At 36.1% G+C, this 27,603-nt stretch overlaps 1 protein-coding gene across 1 annotated transcript in view; it reads left to right on the forward strand.

Moving 5' to 3' along the window:
- Window positions 1-741: 741 nt before the first annotated feature.
- The window catches only part of LOC137249489 (MFS-type efflux pump MSMEG_3705), a 63,760-nt gene continuing 36,898 nt past the window's right edge, over window positions 742-27,603 (forward strand). Inside the window, exon 1 of the mRNA XM_067781045.1 lies at window positions 742-1,213. The gene's annotated coding sequence lies outside the window, so the exon portion shown is untranslated. The remainder of the gene's footprint in view (window positions 1,214-27,603) is intronic.

Genomic DNA, 27,603 nt, shown 5'->3' on the forward strand with positions numbered 1-27,603 from the left:
TATATTGAATTTCTAGTTTAGTTAATTGTCTGTTTTGACTCCAAGGTACTTAACCTTAGTTGAGAGCGAGAGGCAGTTTAGTGAAGGTGGGCGAATTTTAAGTATTTTGCCTCTGTCGCTGAAGAGTATCACTTCTGTCTTGCTTGGGTTAACATTAAGGCCGCCCGATGTCGCCCAGGCATGTAGCCTGCTAAGCACACGATGTATAATTTCGCTTAATGTTGCGGGAAAAGCTCCCGAAATTTCATTAACAACGTCGTCCGTATATGCTACTATTTTACGCCGAATCCGAACACTGAGCAACAGCAATAGTTTAAGCTGCAACAACGGCACTGGTAGCAACAACTTTCTTAGCTGATGCAACGAGTTCGTCAGTTGGATCGTTTCAAACAAGTTTGAAGCGTAACGAATATTCTTTTTGCAATGAACGAACAATTAGTTATAGTTTTTATTGTTGTTTTGCTTTTCATGCAAAAACAAGAATAAAATCGAAATCAACGTGCATAAATAAAAGTGAGACAACAACAACTTTTTAAAGGTACGATCAAAATCATGACGCGGCAATAGCAGTAGCCCCAACAACAAAACAGGTAAAAGCATGAGCAACAACACCAGCCATAACAAGAATAAAAAACAACAAAATACAAACCCCCGCGCTTGATCAGCCACACACCACATATTCATACATACATTAATATGTAGTACATATACCCTGAATGGGTTTTCCTTTATAAGACAACGTCTACGGCCAAGTTCAGTTTCTTCTGTTCACAAAACGCAAAGCGGACGGTGCTCCGCGTTGAAAGCGTTCTACGAATTTGTGCGACGTTCTAGAGTGTAAATAGTTACATGTGTATATGTAAAATATTTCGAATATTAATTAACAATAAAGCGTTTATATGTAGCGCAGAACAACTAATTTAACGTCGAAGTTGAAGATAAAAAATTGACAAAAAAAATAATAATTTTGTGCAGAAGAAATCATTTGAATTGAGGTCGCGTTGAAGCTACAAATTTGTTCAGCTGATAAGAAATTATTGGTTTTTTCAAACAAATTATTTTACTAAAATCTTGTGCAGAAAACCCGCAAACAATTTTGTGAATATTGAAAGAACGAAAATACAAGAAATTAAAGAAATCACAGCATTTTTGAAAAGAGAAATCGTAACAAAGCTGCGATACAAGGATCGCTTTTAGTATTAAAACACCAAAGGTTAGTGTATTCACATTTTTATAACGAAGTGACTATTTTATGACTATTTTTGTGTACGAACATAAAAAAATAAAAATTGGAAATTTTAGTACAAAAATATATGGGTGTTTAAAGATAGCCATTTTATAATTGATACATTTTTTTAAGTATTTCAAGAAAGTGGAAACGAGATATTTTTAAAGAACAATATAAATAAAAAATTAATTAAAACAATTAAAAAATAGAGTAAAGTATAAAAAAAGCATAAGACATAAAAAGAAGGAAGATAAAATTGGAAAAAGGATAATTAAAGACAGCAACAAATATATAAGTTAAAACAAAAATAATTTTGTTTTTATCATAACTAGTAAAGGAAATGAATGTATACATTATCTAATAATAGCAACATGGAAAGTTTTAAATAAAGTAAATAATATTAAAATAAATTTTAAATTTTATTTTTATAAATCTGACTGTATTTAATAAACAGTAAGAAATAAAATGCAAATTGAATAATATTAAGGAAGTGGCTATCAGTCTGGAAAATAGAATAATTGCTTTTGCATAAACAAATTTTTTTACATTTATTTCATAATTTGGAAAAACTTCAAAAAATAAAAAAAGTGATTGCTGCTTAAACAAATCTTTCTATCCTTACATTAAAAGCAGTGAGGGAAATTTCCTCAAAAAAATTCGGAAATATCTGTACTGAATTTTCCGGACAAATAGCAGCAGCCTAATATTAAATGAAAACGTACTTAAAAAAGTAAAAATTAATTTGTTTTAAATTAAAAATTTTGGTTGTGGAAAATTGCATTAAATAAATATAAAAATCCAAATTCGAAAAAAAATAACTAAAAAGTTGTGTACATGTTCCGTTAGTGCATAATATTCAACTGTAAAAGTTCAAGTAAATTAATCATTGTAATTCAAATTAATTTTATTGGCTTATAAAAATTTACTAAAAACTTAAAAATTAGTTTGCATACCTAATTATTTTATAAAAACTACCGCTCTTTAAATAAAATTTCTGGAATAATATATAAGTAATAAAAAGAAGAAAAAAATGAATCTAAAATTAAAACTAAAACAAAAAAACGTTATTTGAAAATATTTGCTAAATAAAAAGCATTAAGGACGATAGCTTCTACAAAGCTGACTTCAAAAAAAGTTAAATAACAAATAGATCCATGCATGAAAAAAAAAAAATATATAAATCGCAGTCTAATATTATTTTAAATAAAACAAACAAAAAAATTAAAAAAATAATTTCCTAATTTGTGTATATAATTTATGCAGCAAATCAAGCTTAAAAAATTTGAGTAAAATAAGTAAATCATAAAAATTTAAGTGAAAAAAATAATAAAACTGGAATTTTAAAAATAAAAATTTTTAATTTTACATATTTACAAAATAAAAAAATATCTGCATTTCATTAGCGAGACATGCTCATATTGCTTTATACAATTGTTTTTGTTATTGATATTAGAGAAAAATTACAAAGTTTACAAACGGCGATGATTACTAAGACATATTTCTGAATTTCACGTCTTCATCAGCTAGCATTTCGGGAGCTGAGTATTGAACTCGAAATCTTCAACATTCATGCTTTATACTAGTGTAAAGGCAGATGCCTTTATCCAATCAGCCATATGAATGCCCCGCTACTCGCTTGCATTTTTGTTGCTATTCCTTTATTTACAAAATATTGGATCTATAATTTCAACAAAAAATCAGACTTGAAAAAAGTTTAATAATTAATAAACCCATGCATAACAATCAGACTACTGTGCTGTCATTAGAGTTGCTTGGTATGCCCAGACAACTACCTATACTTAGTTGATCTGATATCCATCCATGTATATCCATCCTCGGATCCTGGTACACGATTTCTCCCACGTTTTCCAGCAATACTTCATCCTTGGCGAGTGGCTGCTTTACTTCCGTTAATGTTCAGTTCTGTTACGGCCACAATTCCTTCGGCAAGTATAATGCTCTGTGGATTGCTTCACAAAGTGTGTCCTCGTACTTTCTTGCAATGATGAAAATGTCGTGTACGTACCCCAGACAATTGATTTCGTTGTTTGAATGCGGTTGCAAGAGTTTGTTCGCCACTTGGCTCCGCAGGAGGTGTGATATGGCCCCACGCGAAACAACCATGTGCGAAATAAAGATACTGGTCTTGTGTTTGAAGGCTTCCACTATGCGCTAAAATATGATACCCACCACCTCTCCGTTAAGTGGTACAAGGCGGTATCTATGGGCGTCCTAAATGTTCACTGCAGAGTGTTCCACCTATTCACAGTGGAAGTAGTTCCTCTCTCTGCCGCATAATTGCTGGTTCGACGCCGTCTATATATTTTGCATATTTGTCAGTATGAAGTTGCCGGTGTGAAGGGACCATTACTGATACTTATCATAGACTTGACTTGACTTGGCAACTTAGCCACGATTATACTCCACTTAGCGCATACAATCTGGCATTATAATCAATAAATGTCAATTTGTATGACAAAATGTCAAAATGAAATGGAAACAAACAAATGGCATCTCAAAATGTAAACGTCACTTAGAACTTACATAGAAAATCAAATCTCAACAGACTTCTAAGTCAAGTTAACTGTTGCTAAGTTTTGAGTAATCAGTAACTTGCAATGTTAATTTAACAGAACTGTAAGTGACAGTTATCAAGCCAAGCCAAGTCTATGCTAAGTATCAGTAATGGGCCCTTGATAGTCGGAAATGAGAGAGGCATCTGGAAGAGGAACTACTAGTTTCTCCTTGGCTAGTACTTTACGGAGCAATGTATATTATATTCTCACAGAAGAATCAAAATCGTAAATTTCGTTTATTTAAAAAAATATATTACTGACTACTATTTATATATTTTTGACGAATTTTAATTCCTTTTTAGAAAAATTATATTAAATTTACCCCTTTCTCTTGTTCTTCTAAAAAACAATTATGCATGCGTAGTGCTTTAATCAGCTAGCAGAAATATCACTAAAAATTAACCAAATCATGAATAAATAATAGTTTAAAAAACTAAAAAACACGCTTTTTTAGCAAACCGAACTAAAAAATAGAAAATAATTTTCAATTAAAAAGGTTTTATATAACTACTACTGTTACGCTTTTTACTATGAATTAAATTATTCTGTTAATAACTTAAATTTTATTATAATTTTATTTTGAGGTGATTAGCTATAAACGTATGTTTGACTACTACTGTTAAATAAACCTTTTTTAATTGAAAATTATTTTCTATTTTTTAGTTCGGATTGCTATAAAAGCGTGTTTTTTTAGTTTTTTTTTAACTATTATTTATTTTTAATTTTTTAGTTCAAGTAATTTTAAAAATTTTAGTCGAGAGTGATGAAACCTCGAAACGCCAGCGGTCCATGGATGAATCCAACCCCACGGCACCGAAAAGGGGCAAGACGCAGGGAGGCTGGACGCGGTCTTTCGCCGAAATTGCCAAGGGTCGGCAAATCATTGGCATTATAGACGAGAGCAGCGAAGATTGCAGGATCCCGAAACAACAGTGTAAGTGGATCGAGGCCGCGCTCGTTACGGTGGCCGTTAAGGTTAAAAAGACAACCCTGGTCCACCGCCATCTTACACCGATGCAGGGTGGTTCCAGGGCAATGTCAAGCTAATTGCCTGTGACGACGCCAGGTCGGTCAACCTCTATAGGGCTGCCGTCACGCTGATAGGGATGGTATATCCGGGCGCGCGCCCCAAGGTAGTGGAGGCGCGTGATATCCCCTCAAGACCAAGGGCCAGAGCCTGGGTTCCAGTGACGCCAAAGGACCCAGCATGACATCCTGGAGCTGCTCCAGGAGTACAACCCGCAACAGGTTTGGAAGTCAGCTCGGAAAAAACCGAGCTTCTTCTCTTCACGAGGAGGTACAAAGTACCAAATGTTACACCGCCAAGAATTGGGGGTACGTTCTTAGCGTTTAGCGATCAAGTCAAGTATTTGGGAGTCATTCTGGATAGGAAGTTATTATGGAGTGACCATATAGTGGAGCGATCCAAGAAGGCAGCAGCAGAGCTGTTCACCTGCAAGAGGGCAATTGGCACCTCCTGGGGATTCTCCTCTAAGGTGACCTACTGTATTTACACAGTCATTGAGCGCCCGATTCTTCTTTATGGAGCCTTGGTCTGGTGGCCTGCACTAGCTAAAAGTACCTATCTTAAAATGCTTCAAAAGGTGCAACGGAGTTCTGCATTACCGGGGCTCTCGGCTCCACTCCAGATTCCGTTACATACATACATGGATACATAGATAGATACAGGACAAGCTAATAAAAGCGTGTTAAAAAGAGCTCCAGTATGCTCTTTCGTAGATGTGCCAGGCATCCACTTCTAGCATTAATAAGGGAATGCGTTTATCGCGTTATGTGCAAGGTTTCAAATCTATGGCCATTTGGGGTGGTCACAAGTTCAATTGACCTTATGTCCGTTAACCTTATGTAACCCCACCATCACATTATTGCATTGTCATCGAGCCTTGATACGTGTGCAAAGTTTCAATAAAACTTATGGCCATTCAAAGTGGTAATAAGGCCAATTGGCCTTATGGCCGTTGACCTTATGTCACCACACCATTACATTAATGCATTCTCATCGAGCCTTGATACGTGTGCAAAGTTTTAATCAAACTTATGGCCATTAAAGTGGTAATAAGGCCAATTGACCTTATGGCCGTTGACCTTATATCACCACACCATCACCTTAATGCATTGTCATCGAGCCTTGATACGTGTGTAAAGTTTCAATCAAACGCATGGCCATTCAAAGTAGTAATAAGGCCAATTGACCTTATAGCCGTTGACCTTATGTCACCACACCAACACAATAATGCATTGTCATCGAGCCGTGATACGTGTGCAAAGTTTCAATCAAACTTATGGCCATTCAAATTGGTAATAAGGCCAATTGACCTTATGGCCGTTGACCTTATGTCACCACACCATCACATTAATGCATTGTCATCGAGCCTTGATATGTGTGCAAAGTTTCAATAAACTTATGGCCATTCAAAGTGGTAATAAGGCCAATTGACCTTATGGCCGTTGACCTTATGTCACCACACCATCACATTAATGCATTGTCATCGGTCCTTGATACGCATGCAAAGTTTCAAATTAATCATACTTCTAGAAACCGGTGAAAATTAAGCTCAAAAATTCCGTTACATAGATACAGACCAAGCTAATAAAAGTGTGTTAAAAAAGGGCTCCAGTATGCTCCTTCGTAGATGTGCCATGCATCCACTTCTATCATTAATAAAGGAATGCGTTTTTCGCATTATGTGCAAGGTTTCAAATCTATGACCATTTGGGGTGGGCATAAGTTCAATTGACCTTATGTCCGTTAACCTTATGTCACCCCACCATCACATTATTGCATTGTCATCGAGCCTTGATACGTGTACAAAGTTTCAATCAAACTTATGGCCATTCAAAGTGGTAATAAGGCCAATTGACCTTATGGCCGTTGACCTTATGTCACCAGACCATCACATTAATGCATTGTCATCGACCCTTGATACGTGTGCAAAGTTTCAATCAAACTTATGGCCATTCAAAGTGGTAATAAGGCCAATTGACCTTATGGCCGTTGACCTTATGTCACCACACCATCACATTAATGCATTGTCATCGAGCCTTGATATGTGTGCAAAGTTTCAATAAACTTATGGCCATTCAAAGTGGTAATAAGGCCAATTGACCTTATGCCACCACGCCATCACATTAATGCATTGTCATCGGTCCTTGATACGTATGCAAAGTTTCAAATTAATCAGACTTCTAGAAACCGGTGAAAAATAAGCTCAAAGATTCCGTTACATACAGGCCAAGCTAATAAAGCGTGTTAAAAAAGTATGAACAAAACTAATTAACCACAAACCAAAGATGTAAGAAAAAGAAAAAATAATAATCATTTTTGGTGTGAAGAAGCGTTTTTATGTTTTGGGTTTTTTTGACAATAATTATTATAAGATACTACCGAAAATAGCCAAACGAAAGAAACAGCGCACAGGGCGGACAAATGATGTAGTATATTGGAACGATTTTCCGTCATCACTTGTCAAATTTAGTTTTGAGACAATCCGGTTTCGGCGTTGTGCCATCATCAGTGTCGATTTTCGTTCTGATCTGTTGTTGTCGTTTGTCCTGTATTTATATTCGTAGGTACATGAGCAGGTATTTTCAAATTGATGTTTGTGTATATTTAGTTATGTCTATGTGCTGTGTGTTCATTTAGAACCGAGGGTGATTTTTACTGATCGATTTGTGTGGCTGACTGAGGCAGGTAAAAATCCGTAATTTTAGTCGTTTGACCTTCTTGGTGGGTTTGTTGTTTTGGTGCGTTAATTGTTGCTATAAAAAATGCAACAAATATAGTAGATTCTAACATGGCACATGGATTGGTCCAAATGAACCCTTCGGCTCCTCCACTGATTGCGTTACCAAAAATCCACAAGCCGGACAGGCCAATGATGCCCATCACTAATTTTAAATCGGCAACATGTTACAAACTGTCCGAATATTTAAAAACGATATTGAAAGATATTCTGGAGCTGAGGAACGAGTATGCAATAGCTAACACAACAGAACTAATAGAGAAACTTGAGACCGTCGAGCTAACAAAGAACAGCAAATTGGTACCTTTTGACATAAAAGATTTATACCCATCAATAGCACTATTGAAGACTTTGGACATAGTTAGCTCAACAATAGTTCATAATACAAAAAACAAATTGAAAAATATGCAAATCACAAATACGCTAAGAACCACTTTACGTCAAAACTATTTTCAATTCAACAATAAAATATATAGACCAACAAACGGTCTTGGAATGGGAAGCCCCACATCAGCCATTCTTATGGAAGTGTTCATGCAAAATCTGGAAGTACATACAGGAGCTGAAGTCCAAATTAGGCGTGTCACTTTATGCTAGATACGTGGATGACATAATATGCGTTTTAACTACTAATAACGAAGAGCTTGTACTGGAATACCTCAACAAGCAACACGGAAATATAAAATATACAATGGAAACCGAAAAAGACGGAGGAATCAACTATCTAGACCTCACGATAAATATTGAAAAGGAAGCCAAAAGATTTAACTATGACAAATATAGAAAGCCGACGGCCACCGACACAATAATACATAATACCTCAAATCAACAGCATAAAAATGCAGCATAAAGGCATTTGGTACATAGGCTTGAAAGAACACCTCTTACACAAGAGGCATATAAGAGAGAACTTGAGGTCATATATAATATCCCTGCAAACAACGGATATAAAAAAGCACTAGTAGATAGGCTCAGAAAGACAAATGGAGAACCAAAAAGAAATAATGAAAAGGAAAATAATAGCTGGACGACTATGACAGATACATGAAAAGCAACATATAAATTGGCAAACTTCTTTAAAAAATACAACATTAACACAGCATTCCAAACATCGGAGAATCTAGGGCGAAAACTAAGAATTAGCACTAACTCAGAGGATCCGTTTAGCAGCCACGGCGTATACAAGCTAACCTGCGGATGCCAACATAATTACATAGGACAAACAGGACGGCAAATAAGAACGAGGTTCAGAGAACATATTAGAGATTACAACAAAAAAAAAAAAAGATACGGAATCCAAACATTATACCAGAGTCTAACTTCGCGAATCACATGGTCGAGAATGAATGTTCCCCAGCAAAAATCAATAAAACAGTTAGGGTTCTTCACATACAAGCAAAAGCTGACGTCTCAACGTACTCGAAAACATGGAAATCTACAAACAGAAAACATTCGACGGTAGAATAATAAAAGAACAAATAAACACAATATTCGAGCCTTTAAAACTTGTTTACAAGAAGCAAAGTAATCACATAGGTACAACGGACAAACACACAACAACAAATAAACCCAAAACAATTAACGCACCAAAACAACAAACCCACAAAGAAGGTCAAACGACTAAAATTACGGATTTTACTTGCCTCAGTCAGCCACACAAATCGATCAGTAAAAATCACCCTCGGTTTTAAATGAACACACAGCACATACACATAACTAAATATACACAAGCATCAATTTGACAATACCTGCTCATGTAACTAGGAATTATAAATATACGACAAACGACAACAACAGATAAGCATGAAAATGGACACTGATAATGGCACAACGCCGAAACCGGTTTGTCTCAAAACCAAATTTGACAAGGGATGACGGAAAATCGTTCCAATATCCTAAATGTTAGGAGTGCTTTATCGTCGTTGCTACAGGAGTTGTAAAGAAAATGAGAAGGAGGAAACGGTGATTCACCTTATCTGCAACTGCTCGACGCTAAGTGGCGTACGGTAGCGCTTTCTGGGAGCTCCATTTCTGGATAATCTGCGCCAGGTCGTGAAGTATGATATCAAGAATATGGTTGCCGTTATCGGTTCCTTAAAATGGTTTAAAGAGGAAAGGTAATGGTGTGTTTTCGTGGTATCACAACGGCCTTAATGTCACTAGTTTAGGTATGGCATCGGGCAGCCACTTTAACCTAACCTAACCAAAATATGTATATCATATCATCTACATAGACTTCTTATTACACAGGTCGTAAAAAATTGTAACAATAAAAGCTGAGTGCTGTTGTTTGTTTAAAAATTTGGGCTGAGGGAAAATTTTATTAGAATTGGGATATTTGTAAAATGGAAAGAGATTTTGACACATCGAACCATGATATTCCCTCTGTTTCAATTTGAATTGTTAAATGCATAAGTTTACTTTATTTAATGTTAATCTTATAATTTATAAGTTATACGATTTGTGTACAAATTTTATACTTTACCAGTCGACCGCTCTAATTTTGTGTCGACTTTAAATAAATATAAATAAAATGAAAAATAAATAAATAAATAAATGACCGTCAAAATAAAGAAAAGCCTCAATCGTCTATAATTATCTATAGCTAAAATAATTGCGCCTTGAAAAATCTGTCTACAGAATATGAATAAAACTTAAAGTACGTTCAAACTACAACTGAAATCACTTAGTTTCGTGAAATAGGGCAAGTTCATATTAGATGTTTTGGAGTTAATTTTGCAATATTAATTTGTTTAGATCTAGAAATTCACATATTTACATACAGTTTCTAGATAAATGTAATTTTATGCATTTTACAGATCATTGTCTTAACATTAGAAATAATTTTTACATAATACAAAATTGTGATTTATTGTAGCAACCAAGCCAGCTGATTATAAAAGCAAATATAGTGCACGTTTCATTGCCGTTATCTCGAACAATGAATGGAAAAGTGAATATTTATTTATTTAATTATATTTTAATTCAAGTATCTTTATTTTTTTTAATTGCATTTTTTTAATTTAACATTTTTATTTTTTTATTTTTTTTTAATACATTTTTTTTTAATACATTCTATTTAGAATTTAACTAATTAATTACACAATAGATCAGCACCATTTGCGATATTTTTTTGTTAACTTATTTTAATCGTAGGCGTTATTTTTTGCTTTTGTTATTGCCATCGAACAATATGATTTATTAGATATGAAGTCACGATTAATGTTTATCGCTGATTTTGTACTTGTTATATTTTGTAGAAGTACAGAGCACAACTACTTATATTTTATATTCATATTGCACACTTAAACTTTAATTTTTGGGCTAGGTCTTCTTGAGGTAGGTGCCCCTTTTCCCATTTAGTGGAAAATATTTTGTGAAAGGCGCCCACAAACTCACGAGGGAGTGAGAAGAACTCACAGGGCGACATTATTTTCAGAAACGCCATTAGTCACTGTTATCGTGTTATTTAACCGACAGTATTCTTACAGGGGCGGTGCTCAAGAATTATTGAGATGCACATATATTTCTTGGCAAAATCAAAGCACGTTTGCTAAAAAAGCTTTAGAAAAAGGTGGCAGGGAGCATATGAGTTTTCTTGAGAGATGGATGGAAGAAATTGGTAGTTCTTCTTGAGCATTTTTATACTCAGCGTGCTTGGCACACATAGTATATTAACTTAGATTGGATAACGGTTAGTTGTACTGGGTTAAAGGAATGGAGATAGATATAGACTTCCATATATCAAAATCATCAGTATCGAAAAAAAATTTGATTGAGCCATGTCCGCCCGTCCGTCCGTCTGTCCGTTAACACGATAACTTGAGTAAATATTGAGATATCTTCACCAAATTTGGTACACGAGCTTATCTGGACCCAGAATAGATTGGTATTGAAAATGAGCGAAATTGGATGATAACCACGCCCACTTATTATATATATATAACATTATGGAAACACACAAAAAACTGATTATTTAGTAAATAATACACCTAGAATGTTGAAATTTGACGTGCGAACTGATATTGAGACTGTTGATAAAAATTTGAAAAAAAAGTTTAAAATGGGCGTGGCACCGTCCACTTGTTATTTAATTAATTTATTTAATTTATTTGTTTAATTTATTTATTTAAAGTCGACGCAAACACAAAGCGGTCGACTAATTATTGTAATAGACAGATATATATGTAAATACAGAGCCATTCTTAATATTAAAAAATTTAAAAAAGGTACATAGAAAATTAGTATGTTATATACATTTGACATCGCATTGTATAAAAAGAAATAAAATTAAAATATCAGGCTAAACATAAGAGTATAGCAGTATGTAAAGCGGCAAACGAACATTCAAAGCCAATGCAGTTATTTATACAAATCATTGACCGCGAGCACCAATGACGCAGGGGACTGTTTCTAGCAAAATTTTTCCGGCATAGAGGTAAATGAAAGGGCACAAAATGTCTGGACGCCCTAGCAGGAACTGCAAAATTTAGTTGACTAATTAGGTCAGGGGAGTCAATCACGCCAATGATGAGCTTGTGAATGAACATAACGCCAAGTACTACTCTACGATTCTCTAGAGATAGCAAATTAATTGGAAGAAGCCTATTCCTGTATGGTGGAAGATGAGTACTTGATTCCCAGTTGAGACCTGGTAATGCAAAAATTAAAAACCGTCTCTGGACCGACTCAATCCGATCAACATGGATTTGTTAGATTGGAGACCAAACACATGAACAGTACTCGAGAATAGGACGTACCAGCGAGGTATAAAGTATCTTTGTGAAATAAGGGTCATCAAACTCTTTAACCCAACGTTTGATAAAACCTAATACACCAGTTGCTTTGTTTATAGTGGTTGAAATATGTGTGGTAAAACTTAATTTCGGATCAAAAATAACTCCTAGATCAGAATAGATATCCGCTCAAAAGGGTTGCCGTTAAGTATATAAGATAAAAGGGCCGGCTTCACACTGTGAAAAGTCATTTGCTTACATTTAGAGTAATTCAAAAAAAGTAAATTTGCAGTACACCAGCTTTGAAGTGAGTCAAGATCGGCCTGAAGCTGATTAAAACAGAACAAGTTCGAAGGCAGATATGTGTAACAGAGTTTTACATCATCTGCATACATAAAAACTCTAGAATGTAATATAATCTTTGGTAAGTCGTTAATGAACACGGTAAAGAGTAATGGAACCAAATGGTTACCCTGGGGCACGCCAGAAGTTACATCAAACGACTTTGAAAGATTGTTGTTGAAGAAGACTCGCTGAGTCCTATTTTCAATATAACTTGAAATTCAACTTAATAGAGGCGCTGGAAAACCCAGAAGATCAAGTGTGTGAACTAAGAGCTCGTGATTAACAGAGTCAAATGCTTTACTAAAGTCGGTGTAAATTACATCTGTTTGTTTGCAATCTAAAAAATCATTCATAACAAAAGACGTAGATTCAAGCAAGTTGGTAGTAGTTGATCTCCGATGCACAAAACCATGTTGAGAAGGTGATATTAAAGAGCTACACAGGTATTGAAGCTGGTATGTAATTATATGCTCAAAAGTTTTAGGGATAACTGAGAGCTTAGCTATGCCTCTGTAGTTCTCAACATTAGACCTACTACCTTTTTTATGCAAAGGTATAATAAACGATTGTTTCCAAATAGATGGGAATGATTCGGGTTCCAGAGACAGTTTAAATAATTTAAAGATTGGCTCTGATAAGGTGACAGCGCAGTACTTAAGTACACAACTAGGAACACCATTTGGACCTGGTGAAGATATCGGTTTGAATGCAAGAAGATTATTAAGAACAGTATCTTTATCAATAAATGGGTTTAAAATATTATTAGAACTTTCCAAGCAATATGGATATAGATTAGACTGGACACATTGGGATAAATAGGTTGATTTAAAGGATTCAGCAAATAAATCTGCGGTTTCGTGATCAAAATTTGCGTTTTTGAACCCATAAATAAAAGTAGATGGGAAACCAGAAGTTTTCGGGATATCGCCATAAAGGTGGACCAGGGGTGAATCAAGAATGCGTTTGTACAATATGGGTATCAAGTTAAAGGTATTAATGAGGGTTTTAAAAGAGAGTGGCCCTAGTTGTATATGTGAAGGTGTTTTCGAGATATCGACCAAAATGTGGACCAGGGTGACCCATAATATCATCTGTCGGGTACCGCTAATTTATTTATATATGTAATACCACGAACAGTATTCCTGCCATGATTCCAAGGGCTTTTGATTTCGCCCTGCAGAACTTTTTCATTTTCTTCTACTTAATATGGTAGGCGTCACACCCATTTTACAAAGTTTTTTTCTAAAGTTATATTTTGCGTCAATAAACCAATCCAATTACCATGTTTCATCCCTTTTTTCGTATTTGGAATAGAATTATGGTTTTTTTCATTTTTCGTAATTTGCGATATCGAAAAAGTATAGTCGGATTTCGGCCATTTTTTATACCAATACAAAGTGAGTTCAGATAAGTACGTGAACTGAGTTTAGTATAGATATATCGATTTTTGCTCAAGTTATCGTGTTAACGGCCGAGCGGAAGGACAAACGGTCGACTGTGTATAAAAACTGGGCGTGGCTTCAACCGATTTCGCCCATTTTCACAGACAACAGTTACCGTCCTAGAATCTAAGCCCCTACCAAATTTCACAAAGATTGGTAAATTTTTGTTCGAATTATGGCATTAAAATTATCCTAGACAAATTAAATGGAAAAGGGCGGAGCCACGCTCAATTGAGAAATTTTCTTTTATTTTTGTATTTTGTTGCACTATATCATTACTGGAGTTGAATGTTGACATAATTTACTTATATACTGTAAAGATATTAACTTGTTTTTTTTAAATTTGACTTTAAACAATTTTTTTTAAGTGGGCGTGGTCGTTCTCCGATTTTGCTAATTTTTATTAAGCATACATATACATAATAGGAGGAACGTTCCTGCCAAATTTCATCATGATATCTTCATCGACTGCCAAATTTCAGCTTGCAAAACTTCTAAATTACCTTTTTTTAAAAGCGGGAGATACCACGCCCATTGTCCAAACTTTTACTAATTTTCTATTCTGCGTCATAAGTTGAACTCACCTACCAAGTTTCATCGCTTTATCCGTCTTTGGTAATGCATTATCGCACTTTTTCGATTTTTCGAAATTTTCGATATCGAAAAAGTGGGTGTGGTTATAGTCCGATATAGTTCATTTTAAATAGCGATCTGAGATGAGTACCCAGGAACATACATACCAAATTTCAACCAGATACCTCAAAATTTACTCAAGTTATCGTGTTAACGGACGGACATAGCTCAATCAAATTTTTTTTCGATCCTGATGATTTTGATATATGGAAGTCTATATCTATCTCGATTCCTTTAGACCTGTACAACCAACCGTTATCCAATCAAAGTAAATATGCTCTGTGAGCTCTGCTCAACTGAGTATAAAAATTTTGAATTCCAAGCAAAATAACACTTGCCGTTCATTCCTTTCAATGCCAATTCATATATAAGTACTAAACAATGAAAAATAAAATAAAATTTTTTTTATCATTTATTTTAATTGAATATTTATTTAACGATTTATAAAAATCGTAGCCGAAAGCAAATGTGGGCGTTTGGTGTTCTAATAAATTGGAGCCAAATTGCTTCTTAATGAGTTTAACAAGTAATAACCACACTCGGTAAATATATATACTATATATATTTATTTAATTTATCGAAAATAAATAAAAACAACATTCCAAAGTATCAAGTCGGCATAGGCATAATATTTCCTTAATATTTCTGATGAAATAGATTTAATTAACAAACACTGGTTTTAAACGGCACTCATAGACTTTTCACAATTCACATTAGGTTGGTCCTTATAAAACAAGTAAATGATATTTTCCAGTCGCATCCCTTCAGATGGTAATATTTAGATCAAAAATATCATATACAAATTTCGGTCCCGAATGGAGACGTTTAAATAGTATTGCAGACGGGTCAAAGCTGAAAATGCGCTATGGAGACTCAAAATAATATGAAAATCTTTTTTTTTTTTATTTTCAGTAGCTAAAATCGCTAATAATATAGTTGGCGATATCGCATATATTGAAATCTTAACTTTATTTTAAAAACTAGATTTTAATTGTTTGAGTCTCCATAAAGAAGTCTTAGCTTTGACCCCCTCTGCGACACCCTTTAACCGCATAAATCAGAACCAATATTTATATGTAATATTTTGACCGTCTGAAGCGGTGAGACTAGAATTAATAGAATTAGAATCATTTATAAGGTCCACCCTAACCCACTTATAGTCATATTTATCTCGTAAATATTATTTTTCGCTAAAGGGCTTGTTTTATAACGTGCCACTTGGCATTTGTTGCATTTAATACTCTAACTAACCAAGTAAAAGTTTGCCTGTCACTTATTTCAAACGTAAATGAGAACATTTGATTATTTTGCAAAACATGCAAATTTTTTTATCGCTGTTTATATGTCTTATTTCCTTTATTAATTGTTTAGCATATTTCAAGAATATGTTTGTAATGCAAATATAAGTAGTATCTATGTATATAAAAATTGTGATATAACTAACTTGCTTTTAGTACACCACAAAAAATTTACTTTCAGAAATTAAAATTTTTAATATACCTCACAGATGTGAGAAAAATGTTTTCAAGGGATTTTAATTCGATTTAATGTTAATTCATAATCATAAATAGCTAATTTTAATAATTAATGTTTTTTATTTGTACATAATAAAGGAAAACTCATATTTTGTGGTGAAGGGTGCATAAAAATACTTTGTTACTGGTGAATAGCTCAGATGCTAACTATAAAAATTATCTCACAATTTAAAATTAGATGAAGCTAAATCAAATTTGCTGCTCTTCTATTCTTGTTGTTGACGATCGTCCTGTATACGTGCGAGCATAGTTCGATTTCCAAGGCAAGCAAATGACTAGCTCTACCTTACATAGCCACAGAAGTTTAAGAAGCCATCGAACTTGCTAACCCATCTAAAGCAGTGCCATGCCGATACTTAGACATATTGCCTATGAGTGATTAAAATACCTTTCGCATCTTAAGTCGACTTTCACTGTTTTCAATCTGTTCACTTTCGTCAACCCTGAAAAATGAAAAATGGTGAGGGTGTATCAGTACAAAAGCCTGCGAAGCCAGCTAGTGCACTGCTACAACAACAAAAACAAGCCAGCTAGCGTAGGATACTGATATCGTCCGATACCTCTCCTACCGCCAGTAGCCAATACACCTGAAGCCGTACACCTCCCTTATTTCACCGCATACCTGCGATTTGGTAACCATCAGCATGCCTTCCGAAAATTACATAGCCACCACCTTTGCGATAAATGCAATCAACACACAAATAAATTGCGTACTGAACCAAGAACGCCACCATAGAACAGTACTCGTACCCTTGCTCCCAGTCTCAAAAGGTGGACTGCAAATTTTCTTTGCAATCCGTAAGCATCGGTGCATTTTAGGAACATCATATCCAAGAAGAATTATATAAGTGTGTGCCGCAGGGTGATGTCCTATCCCTACTTTTGTTTAATTTATACATATCGATGCTCATTTCCCCTACCAGAAGGAGCTACCATTGTGTCCTACGTTGATGACTACACGATAATGCCAACAGGTCCTGGCCCACCCATTGTTGAGCTCTGCTTTGAAATTAACACCTATCTTCATAGTCTTTCCAGTTTTTCACCTCACGATATTCGGCACTGTAGCCGGACCAAAACCTCGGCGACCTTATTTACAACATGGACGTCGGCAATATTGGCCATCCACGTCGTTAGCATTACGCTACCGACGGTCCTAGACCAAAATGTTCTGGGTGTAACGTAAAAAAATGCTCAAGTCCCTAGCTGCTTGCGCTTGGGGCAGAGACAAAGAAACGCTCATAGCCACTTGTAAAGCAAAAGTAACAATTGGCTAAATTAAAGCATTCTGACTTTTTCGGGCAAAAAAAAAAAATGCCCTGTTGTTATTAACCTGTGTAAGGTACGACGTTAGACTCGAAAAGTTGCTCATATCTCTAAAGTGACAAGAATTGAGGCTCACGATGAGCAAACTAACTGTACACTGCCTTCTGGCGTCACATGCTTATAAGTTGAGCCTCTTCAGTAACAGTAGATGAAGGAAGTGCAAGCAGCAGGAAGAAATGGTTGAGCGCGTTCTGTGGCAGCAATTAAGATAAATCCTAGAAAATGTCTAGTATTTACCAAGAGGACGGCGTTATTCAATAACATAAGTCCGGGTAACGGCTTGGAAATTTTCCGTTTGGTGGCCAAACAAATTCTGGTAACACTATGGACTCCTTCAGTAACTATGTAAGGACTTTATTCACCGGCTAGTTTGAACTATCCTTGCCGGTATAAGGTGTGCATTCTAACTGAATCATTTAGCAGGGAGTTTTAATTTTTTCTGATAACATAGGTTGTCTTTCGAAAGTCAGAATCAATTCCCTTTAAATCGAACTTACGTTCGAAACGATAGAAATTCTTTTCCATTCCCTCTTTTAATTTATTCAGCATAGAACTTCGGGTTAATGTAACCACGGTTTTCAATGGTAATCTCGCATAGAGTAAACAAATATACATAATTCTAAGTTTCGCAGTAATGTTTCATTCAAAATTAAATTAACTAAATCAATAAAATCAAACTACTTTCTCTTTTAACGCCCATTAACACGTCTAATTGATTTGAAGTAGATAAGCGTATGAGTATAATATGACTTCCTGTTTAAATGGCTAATAACGCGCATAAACAGATATGTTGATGAAAGATGTTTTTATGTTTAAGTGTAAAACTCAATTGAGAATATTTAAAATTATACAATTAATTTAATGGTGCAATCAAAGCACAACTACTTTTCCGTATTCATGCTGATGTCTTACGAATCAGTGCATATGAATAATATTTTATAACTCATCATGATACTTAGTCGGTCATCTACCTATCTAAGTACATATTTTTCATGAATGTCAGTGTAAAACATACTTAAATTTTATTTTTACGCTAATTTTAATAAAATTTATTGCTACCAATTATTCTTAAGCACTCGAAATACATGTTCAAACTACAACAAGTGAATCACAAAAATAATAATTAAATTATATAAAATAAACACTCTTGTTTATGTTATTACATACGCACGTCATATTAAGCTCGTTAACAGAAAAAAAGATAATCAATGATTAAAAAATTATTAACAGCGCTTAAACTAATTGCCAGTTAACAAATTATTTCTCTGTTTACTTTAAAACCAAACGCATGACAGCATCTTTAAATATACTTATCGATAATTCGATAACTTGCAATATGATGAGTATGAGCGACTCATTAAAAATTATGCCGGCTGTAATACCAATTGATTTAATTTGCGTGCGCAGTGGTAAACAATAAACCAATTATGTTTGCAACGTTATAAAAAAATTAAAAATAGCAAATTAACACTTAATAGAAAAATGGTAGCCGTAAAAATTTATGTTTATATTTTTATTACACAGGTTTTTGATTCATCATCATAAGTTTTATTTATTTACTTTAAAACATACCTTACCATATTTACATTTTAAAGGGCGAATTAATGGTGACTTATAACCATAAAGCCATAACCAGATAAAACAGCTGATCGAACCTACCTTAAAGAAATCAATGTAATCGAGTTAGCGTTATGGTATGGCACCATTAATCGATTACATTGATTTCCATAAGGTTGGTTCGATCAGCTGTTTTATCTGGTTATGGCTTTATGGTTATAAGTCACCATTAATTCGGCCTTAATGCTTTTATTGCAGTCACATACTTTTACTATAAACACATGGATTTGTTTGGAAACCTTATGTCATTGTCAATATTGACATTTGGCGTGCCATTAGAGTACATACCCGCGCAAAAAATGTGAGAAACAATAACATAAGTTTACGAGAGACGACTTTTAGTTATTTCAGTAAACGAAAACAATTTGGGTCTAAATCTGAAACTTTTTTGTTCTATAAGCGCGGTACCACATCATAAGAAACTGAAGAAAATATTTCATATTTCATATACATATATTTATTTTATGAAAAATAGTAGCTGCCAAGTAATTTTGACATTTCCTTTATCTCTCTGTTCTCTATGAAGCGGCGTCTCGTCCCTGCAGTACACGAAAGTCAGATTCAGCAATGCATTAAAATAAAATTTGTTAAAACTAACATATTCGAACAGGGATGGTTCCAAATTAATGGAGGGTATGCTGCTTACTGTGTCGATCCAGAAATAAGTAGATCCTACGGGCTGACAAATTACTGAAGCGTCTTTCAGGCGGAAATTATAGCCGTGAAGAAAGCAGCAGTAATTCTGGAGGAATCTTGCTTAAGCTGCAGTCGCATCAACATACACATACATATAGAGATAGTCAGGCGGTGATTAAGACAATAATCTCATACAGTACTTCATCAAGAAGTGTTCTGGGATGCAAAGAAGTATTCGAAAAACTTCGCTCAGGGCCGATAATACCCGGTCATAAAGGGATAAAAGGAACGAAAAAGCCAATGAATTGGAAAAGAAGGGTGCAACACTTGCTGAATCAAGTAGTTACATGCCAACCTAATATAAACGCACGCAAGTCATTTTCTGTCAAAAATGTCTCATGCACATACAACTTGTATGAGAGCAACCCAAATTGAACTTGCTGCGTGTAAACCTAACTCGATTTCCAATTTTTGTTCTGCGTGACATTTAGAATTGACGTTTGCACACATGCTTTACATTGTCGCAAGGCATGCTTCTTTGGGTTAGGGCAAAAAACGCCGGTTGTTTGCGTGCGCTAAAAAAACGCAGGCCTCGTCAGCAACAGCAGGTATAGAACTACGAGCTGCAGGAAGAAACAGTTGAGCACGTTTTGTGTTCATGTCCTGCTCAAACCAGGTAAAGACTCCAGCTATTTGGGCCGGTAGAGTTGCCAGATTTCGAGGCAGCAATTAAGCCATGTCCTAGAAAACTTCTAGTATTTGCCAAGAGAATGGAGTTATTCTATAACATAAGCCCTGGCACCTGATTACGGTTCTGCCGTTTGGTTGCCAAACAAATTATGGTCGTCAAACAAATAACTGTTGCCCCTGGTCTTTAACCGACTATGTTCTTACAGGGCTATTGCTCAAGAAATAATTAGACGCACGTATATTTCTTGGCAAAATCAGTTCTTCGCTGTGCACGATGGCTAAAAAAATCTGTAGAAAACCCAAGCAAAGGAGCAGATTTCTTCAGAGGTGGATTTATTGAGGCGAATACTACTTGACAAACAAAATTTTTCTTGAGCGTTCTTCAGCGGGTTTTGTATGGAATTTTCCATTTTTTTTTTTAAATTTTTAAGCACCCTTTTACTGTGGTATACCACATACCATAGATATTCATTCGAAACATGAAATTAGCTTTGTAACGAGTCAATCGGTCAATCAAATAACCTTATTGTTTTATGTTATAAAAACACAACACTGTTTACATGCAACTCTGTGCGAATACCATTGTAATACTACTCTGTACATATCGTATGTTTTTATGTATATCGCAACCCTGACAATCACTTGTCATCCCTTCACAAATATTTTCAGTTGTTCATTTTATTCATTCAGCCACTGGCTTCTGACGAGTGCGGTTCTCGTCCGATATTGCTTCGGACAGTCCAAACTAATACATTTAAAGCTAAGCTGAAAGTATTTGCATACATATTTTCTGTATATGTTGTAATTTGACTTTGTGTTCAATAAAGTGTCAATGGACACATGTACAATCTGAGAAGCAAGAATAATTTAGATTCTTCATTGGCGCCCAACTTAGTGGCTACGAACCACTCCAATTGTAACTCACCGCAAAAAGCAAGCATGGCTACGTTTTCACCAGAACAGTTTACACAAATTTTAGCTGCAATATCAAACGGTAAAAGTAGCGGATCTTTTACGCAATGGCCTTCACGTTTTCGCGGACAATGGGACCCTGCAGCGGTTGAAGAATTTATAACTGCTATAATGGTGTATAAAGACATCGAAAAAATTTCCGACAACTATGCTTTACGCGGTATGCCACTACTACTCGAGGACTACGCTGCAACGTGATGGATTGGCGTGAAAGAGTCCGTGCCTACGTTTGATGCTGCGATAGAATTAATTCGCTCAACATTTTGGCCACCAACTCCTGATTGGAAAATATTTTTAAACTTCTTCGAACAAAGACAACAAGTGCGTGAACCTAGTGACAGCTTTATTTGCAAAAAGCGACTGCTATTCTCTCAGTTGACTAACTCCGTAAGTGAAATTGTACAATTAAACATGGTTTACGGCCTCTTATCAGTCAAGATCAGAGAGCGCGTTCATCGTGAAGCGTTTACAACATTCGACGAGTTGATAGCACGTTGCCTGGATGCAGAAATATTTTTAGCTGAAGTAAAGCAGCTCATGCCAGCTGTGAAGGAAAAGTCTGAACATGCGGAAGTACCGAAAAGGTGTTCATCTTGTAGACTACGAGGCCACAACGCAGATGTTTGCTTCAAGAAAAAGAAGGAGCAACAGTCGCAACAGGCACAGCAGTCCAACAACAAACTAACGCAGCAAGTACAAGCACAGGTGTGCCGCAAATCAAGCGTGGCGCCTCGTTCTCATGTTATGGCTGTGGTGCACCAGGCGTTTACCGTGCAAACTGTCCAAAATGTAGTGGACACAACAAGGAGAGCCCACAGTATCTACCTATAAACAGCGTATCCACTACCATTGTTGGAAGAGCAATTCCATCCGTCCAATTTGAGATGTTCGGAATGCAAGGTGAAGCATTATTTGATACTGGAGCGAAAACCAGTGTAGCTAGCGCTCACCTAAAGAAAATAATGACTAGCAAGGGGTGTGTGTTTCAGGATATGTTGGCAGATGTCACGTTGGCAGATGGAACAACTACTTCGCAAAATATATTGTCCACCATATGTGACATAACTATCGTTAACCGGCAACGAAAGATACGAATGATATCACTTCCTAACGCTAAGAAAAATCATACTCTCATAGGGGCAGACTTTTTGGATCAAGCTGTATAGTGTTGAATTTGGCACAGCGCTTTTGGTATTTTGAGGGTGAACCTAAGATAAAGTACGACTTTGCGAAACCTAAACCAGGTAAACTACCGTATGCTATGGACATAGCTGGGGCACATGTCGTAACAAGCTATTTACAGTCACCTTGTATTAAAACCACAAACGAACTTTTGAAAAGTATGCCGCAAGCCAGACTACTCCTGACTCACCAGAGATTTGTAGAGAGAGTAACTACGGTCCAGCAGTAAAGAATAAACGAGCGCGCTCAAACGACTATTCACCAACCGTCGTTCAAAACATCTTTAGAAACTCAAAACCTGTCGGCGAAACCACGCCTGAGAGCTCTTCTCGTTTGTTCGCACCTCCAATTAAAGCAAGAGCCACGAGTGATGAGTTCACCAAATTTTGTGATGACAACTTTTTTCCAATAAATTCTTTGGATGTAAATTTTCCAGACGGCCAAGAGCTGACTGTGGCAGAAAAGACGAAGTTGGATGCATTGCTATCCGAACACGCCGATATTTTTAAGGAACCGACTTCTGCAACAACATTTGCAATACACAGAATCGACACAGGCTCAATCGCTCCCTCCAATCGCTTTGGCACCGTATCGCTTATCATCTCAACGTAAAGAGTTACTAAAAATTGAACTCGACAAAATGCTGAATGCTGGCATAATAGTACACTGTGAATCACCTTGGGCGTCCCAAGTGGTCCTTATACCCAAGACATCAGGTGGTATACGAGTGTGCATCGATTATAGAGAGTTGAATGCTATCACCAAACCAGATAGGTATCCGTTACCACGAATTGATGATTTATTGCATGAAGCGAAAGTCACGAAATACATGTCAACGTTAGATTTACAAGCGGGATACTGGCAAGTTAGTATGAGAAACGAGGAACAAGACAAAACTGCTTTCGTTACGCCGTTTGGGATGTACAAATTTACGCGAATGCCTTTTGGCCTGCGCAATGCACCAGCGACCTTTCAGCGATTGATAGATCGCCTTAAGATCGCGTTATGTGACATAACGTTAGTTGCGTATTTGGACGACATTATTTTATGTTCCAAGAGTTTTGCGGAGCACTTAGATGATCTTAGAAAGCTTTTTGATCGTCTGAGGCAATTTGATCTTAAGGTGAATCGAGAGAAATGCCGTTTTGCCTGTCAAGCTGTGAAGTATTTGGGTCACATATTAACACCTGATGGTATCAAAGTTGATCCAGACAAAGTTTCAGCCATATCACTCCGCAAGCCTCCGAGAAACGTGAAGGAGTTATTATCGTTTCTACAAGTGTGCTCGTGGTACAGACGTTTTGTACCCGCCTTCGCCAATGTTGCAAAGCCGCTTTCACAACTGACGAAGAAAAATGTTAAATGGGAATGGTCGGATCAACAGCAGGAAGCGTTTGATGAACTGAAGCAGCTATTGACGACGACACCAATTTTAAAACAAGCAGATGAAAACTTGCCGTTCATCCTCAAAACCGATGCTAGTGGATATGCACTAGGAGCAGTCCTGATCCAGGGGGAGGGGCCAGATGAGCATCCCATAGAGTATGCAAGTAGATTGCTAACAAAAGCCGAGCAAAACTATTCCACAATTGAACGGGAAGCCTTGGCTATCGTGTGGGCTGTGCAAAAATTCCGAGGATATATTGAAGGCTCCGAGGTGAAGCTCATTACTGACCACCGGCCATTGAAGTGGCTGATGAAATTAAAATCTCCTACAGGAAGGCTTTCTCGTTGGGCATTATTGATACAGTCTTATAACATACAAATTGATTACAAGCCTGGAAGAACTAATGTCGTAGAAGATATGTTATCGCGGCCGCCATGTGAGGCCGAACACGTTGCTGAAGAACTCTGCGACATATGCTCATTCGAAATTGATCTCCCACGGTTAGGAGCAAAACAGATAAGATAAAGATAAGGGCAGATAAGCGACCCAGATCTGAACGCAATTATTGACTGCTCCGAAAATAAAACTGACGGTGGATTGGTCCAAAAGAGGTTACACCATGAACGATGGTGTATTGTGTTGTTACAATGACGAAAATAGCGAGGACGCACAATTAGTCATCCCTACATCTGAGCGTTCGGCGATATTGGACCACTATCATAATAAAGATATAGCAGGTCACTATGGGATTGATAGAACGGCGAATAAGATAATGTCCCGCTATTACTGGCCTGGAATTCGTAAAGATATTGAAAGCCACGTGAAAAGTTGTATCGATTGTCAACGGTACAAAGTATCCAACCTGAAACCAATGGGCTTGTATCAAACTACGTCCAGTAAACAACGCTTTGAAACCATAGCTATCGATTTATTTGGGCCGTTGCCAGCAGATACTAATAGTATGCAGTGGATATATATAGTGGAGGATGTAGCGAGTCGTTGGGTGGAACTATTTGCGCTAAAAGAAGCCTCTGCTGAAATCTGTGCGAGAACGTTGATAGACGAAGTGTTCCTACGGTATGGCGTTCCAAGACGAATCATCAGCGACAATGGGGTACAATTTATATCGGCAGTTATGCAGAAGCTAACGTTCTGTCTCGAAATAAGCCAAGTGTTTACTCCCTTGTACCATCCCCAAGCCAACCCCGTAGAGCGAAAGAATCGGGACCTGAAGACGCAGTTAGCAATTTTGGTAGGTAACCAACATCGCACTTGGGCAGAAAGATTACCTGCCATTCGCTTTGCTATGAATACAACTCGATGTCAAAGTACTGGTTATACTTCGGCCTATCTTACATTCGGGCGTGAACTGAGGACGATTGACGATGTCCAGCATGATCTACGAGCCATCATACACTCTGAAAACTTTATCGCTGAGATTACTCCATATCTCGATACTCTGACTAAGGCATCAAAACGCTCGTGAATGCGAACAGAAACAACAAGATCACAATAAAGATTTAACCAATCCTCAAAGGCGTGAACAAGAAGGATTAGGAATTGGATCCAAGGTTCTAGTGACCACTCATGTGTTAAGCAATGCCGCTAAGGGCGTAACTTCAAAATTCGTACCACGACGAGATGGTCCTTATACCATCATTGGCAAACAGGTTTCCTCCGCATATGTTGTAGCTCATGAGGTTAATCCACAATATCCTTTAGGTACTTATCATGCGTCGTCATTGACACCGTTCCAAAGTTCCAGCGCTATTCCTGAGAATCCAGTGAACATGATACGTCGTCGAGGACGTCCACGAAACCACCTCATCGGGTCGATATCAGTATCCTAGGGGGAGACTGTAACGAGTCAATCGGTCAATCAAATAACCTTATTGTTTTATGTTATAAAAACACAACACTGTTTACATGCAACTCTGTGAGAATACCATTGTAATACTACTCTGTATATATCGTATGTTTTTATGTATATCGCAACCCTGACAATCACTTGTCATCGCTTCGCAAATATTTTCAGTTGTTCATTTTATTCATTCAGCCACTGGCTTCTAACGAGTGCGGTACTCGTCATAGTGTACAAGTACAAGTGTGTTGACTTCTTTCTGACAGGCACTCGCTTAAGTGGGCATAACGGGAAAATCTGGGTTGCCATTTTTGTTTCGGTTGAAAAAGGTCTATTAGGGTTCTGTGCAGAGACGTAAAAGATTGAAACAGGGTTTATGTAGTCACAAAAGTGTTGCTCCTGTTCCACAGCATTTTAATTTTATATCATGGCGAAAAGTGTTCAGTTCAGAGTTATTGATTTTCATTAAAAGTTTAATTTATTACGGAGGGTTGCTCCTTTAATTGTAAAAAGCAGAGAAAACGTAGAGTTTTTCAAATTATTGTGAAAAAATTTTTAATTTGAATTTCTGTACCCAAGATCACTATGAAAAACTGAAAAATGTACACTTAATGAAAACTCATTTGCACACACAATTTACACTTTGAATTTAATTGTGTTTTTATGCACAAAATTTTGAAACAAAAAACAAAATTTTCTTTTGTCAGAAAAAATAAAGAAAAAACTGCCTAATGTCAAAAAACCCTATCGAAATACAAACTGGCTTGTTTGTTTTTAATGAACTACGTTGAATTTTTCTTGTATTTCGTTAGTTTTTTCAATTAAAGTTCACATACTTTCACCAGTATTGAAACCTTATTGGCTCCCTCGACAAAAAATATAAGAGAAAATACAAGAAAAATACATAGAAAATAAAGTAGCGTCATATAGGAGGTCGATTTGTTTGCAATTACAGCACCATTATATTTGCAGGAGGCTTTCACAGCTACAAAAATTAAGGCGGATTTAAACAGACGCTTTGGTTGTGTTGCATTCATTAATTCGTCGGTCGGGCGAAGTATCGAAAAATTTACATAAATGCTTTGGTTGCGTGCCTACGCTAAACTATATTTCAAAAAACTAACGAAATACAAGAAAAATACAACCTTTCATTAAAAACAAACGAGCCAGTTTGTTTTTCGATAGGTTTTTTTGACATTCGGCCGTTTTTTCTTTATTTTTTTCAGACAAATGAAAGTTTTTTTTTTTACTTTGAAAATTTGGTGCATAAAAACACAATTAGAATCAAGTTTCTTGTAAAAAAAAGTGAACCATTAGAAAAAGAAATAATTTGCGCGTGTTATTTGCATTGTTTTATTGTTAAAAATGTTAATGTAAAAATAAAATGTAAAACATAAACAAAAACATGACAAACTCGCTAGTTATGGGGGAATAGTGGCCTCGCTTTTTCATGATAGAATTTTTTTTTTGTGTTTTGAAGTTCCGATAAAGTTTCGTTAGTTTTTTTAGCTTGAAATCCAAGCAAAAATAAAGTAGTGTCATATATGATTTTGAAGTGACCAAAGCGTTTTTTATAATTTTGCCCTTATGCATTTGTGTAAACAGCCTTAGAAGTGAAATATTTCCATGTTACACGTGTGGCGCTTTATATTTTGACTCTAATTTAAATAAAT

This window comes from Eurosta solidaginis, chromosome 4, assembly GCF_040869045.1.
Source record: "Eurosta solidaginis isolate ZX-2024a chromosome 4, ASM4086904v1, whole genome shotgun sequence".
Taxonomy (NCBI): domain Eukaryota; kingdom Metazoa; phylum Arthropoda; class Insecta; order Diptera; family Tephritidae; genus Eurosta; species Eurosta solidaginis.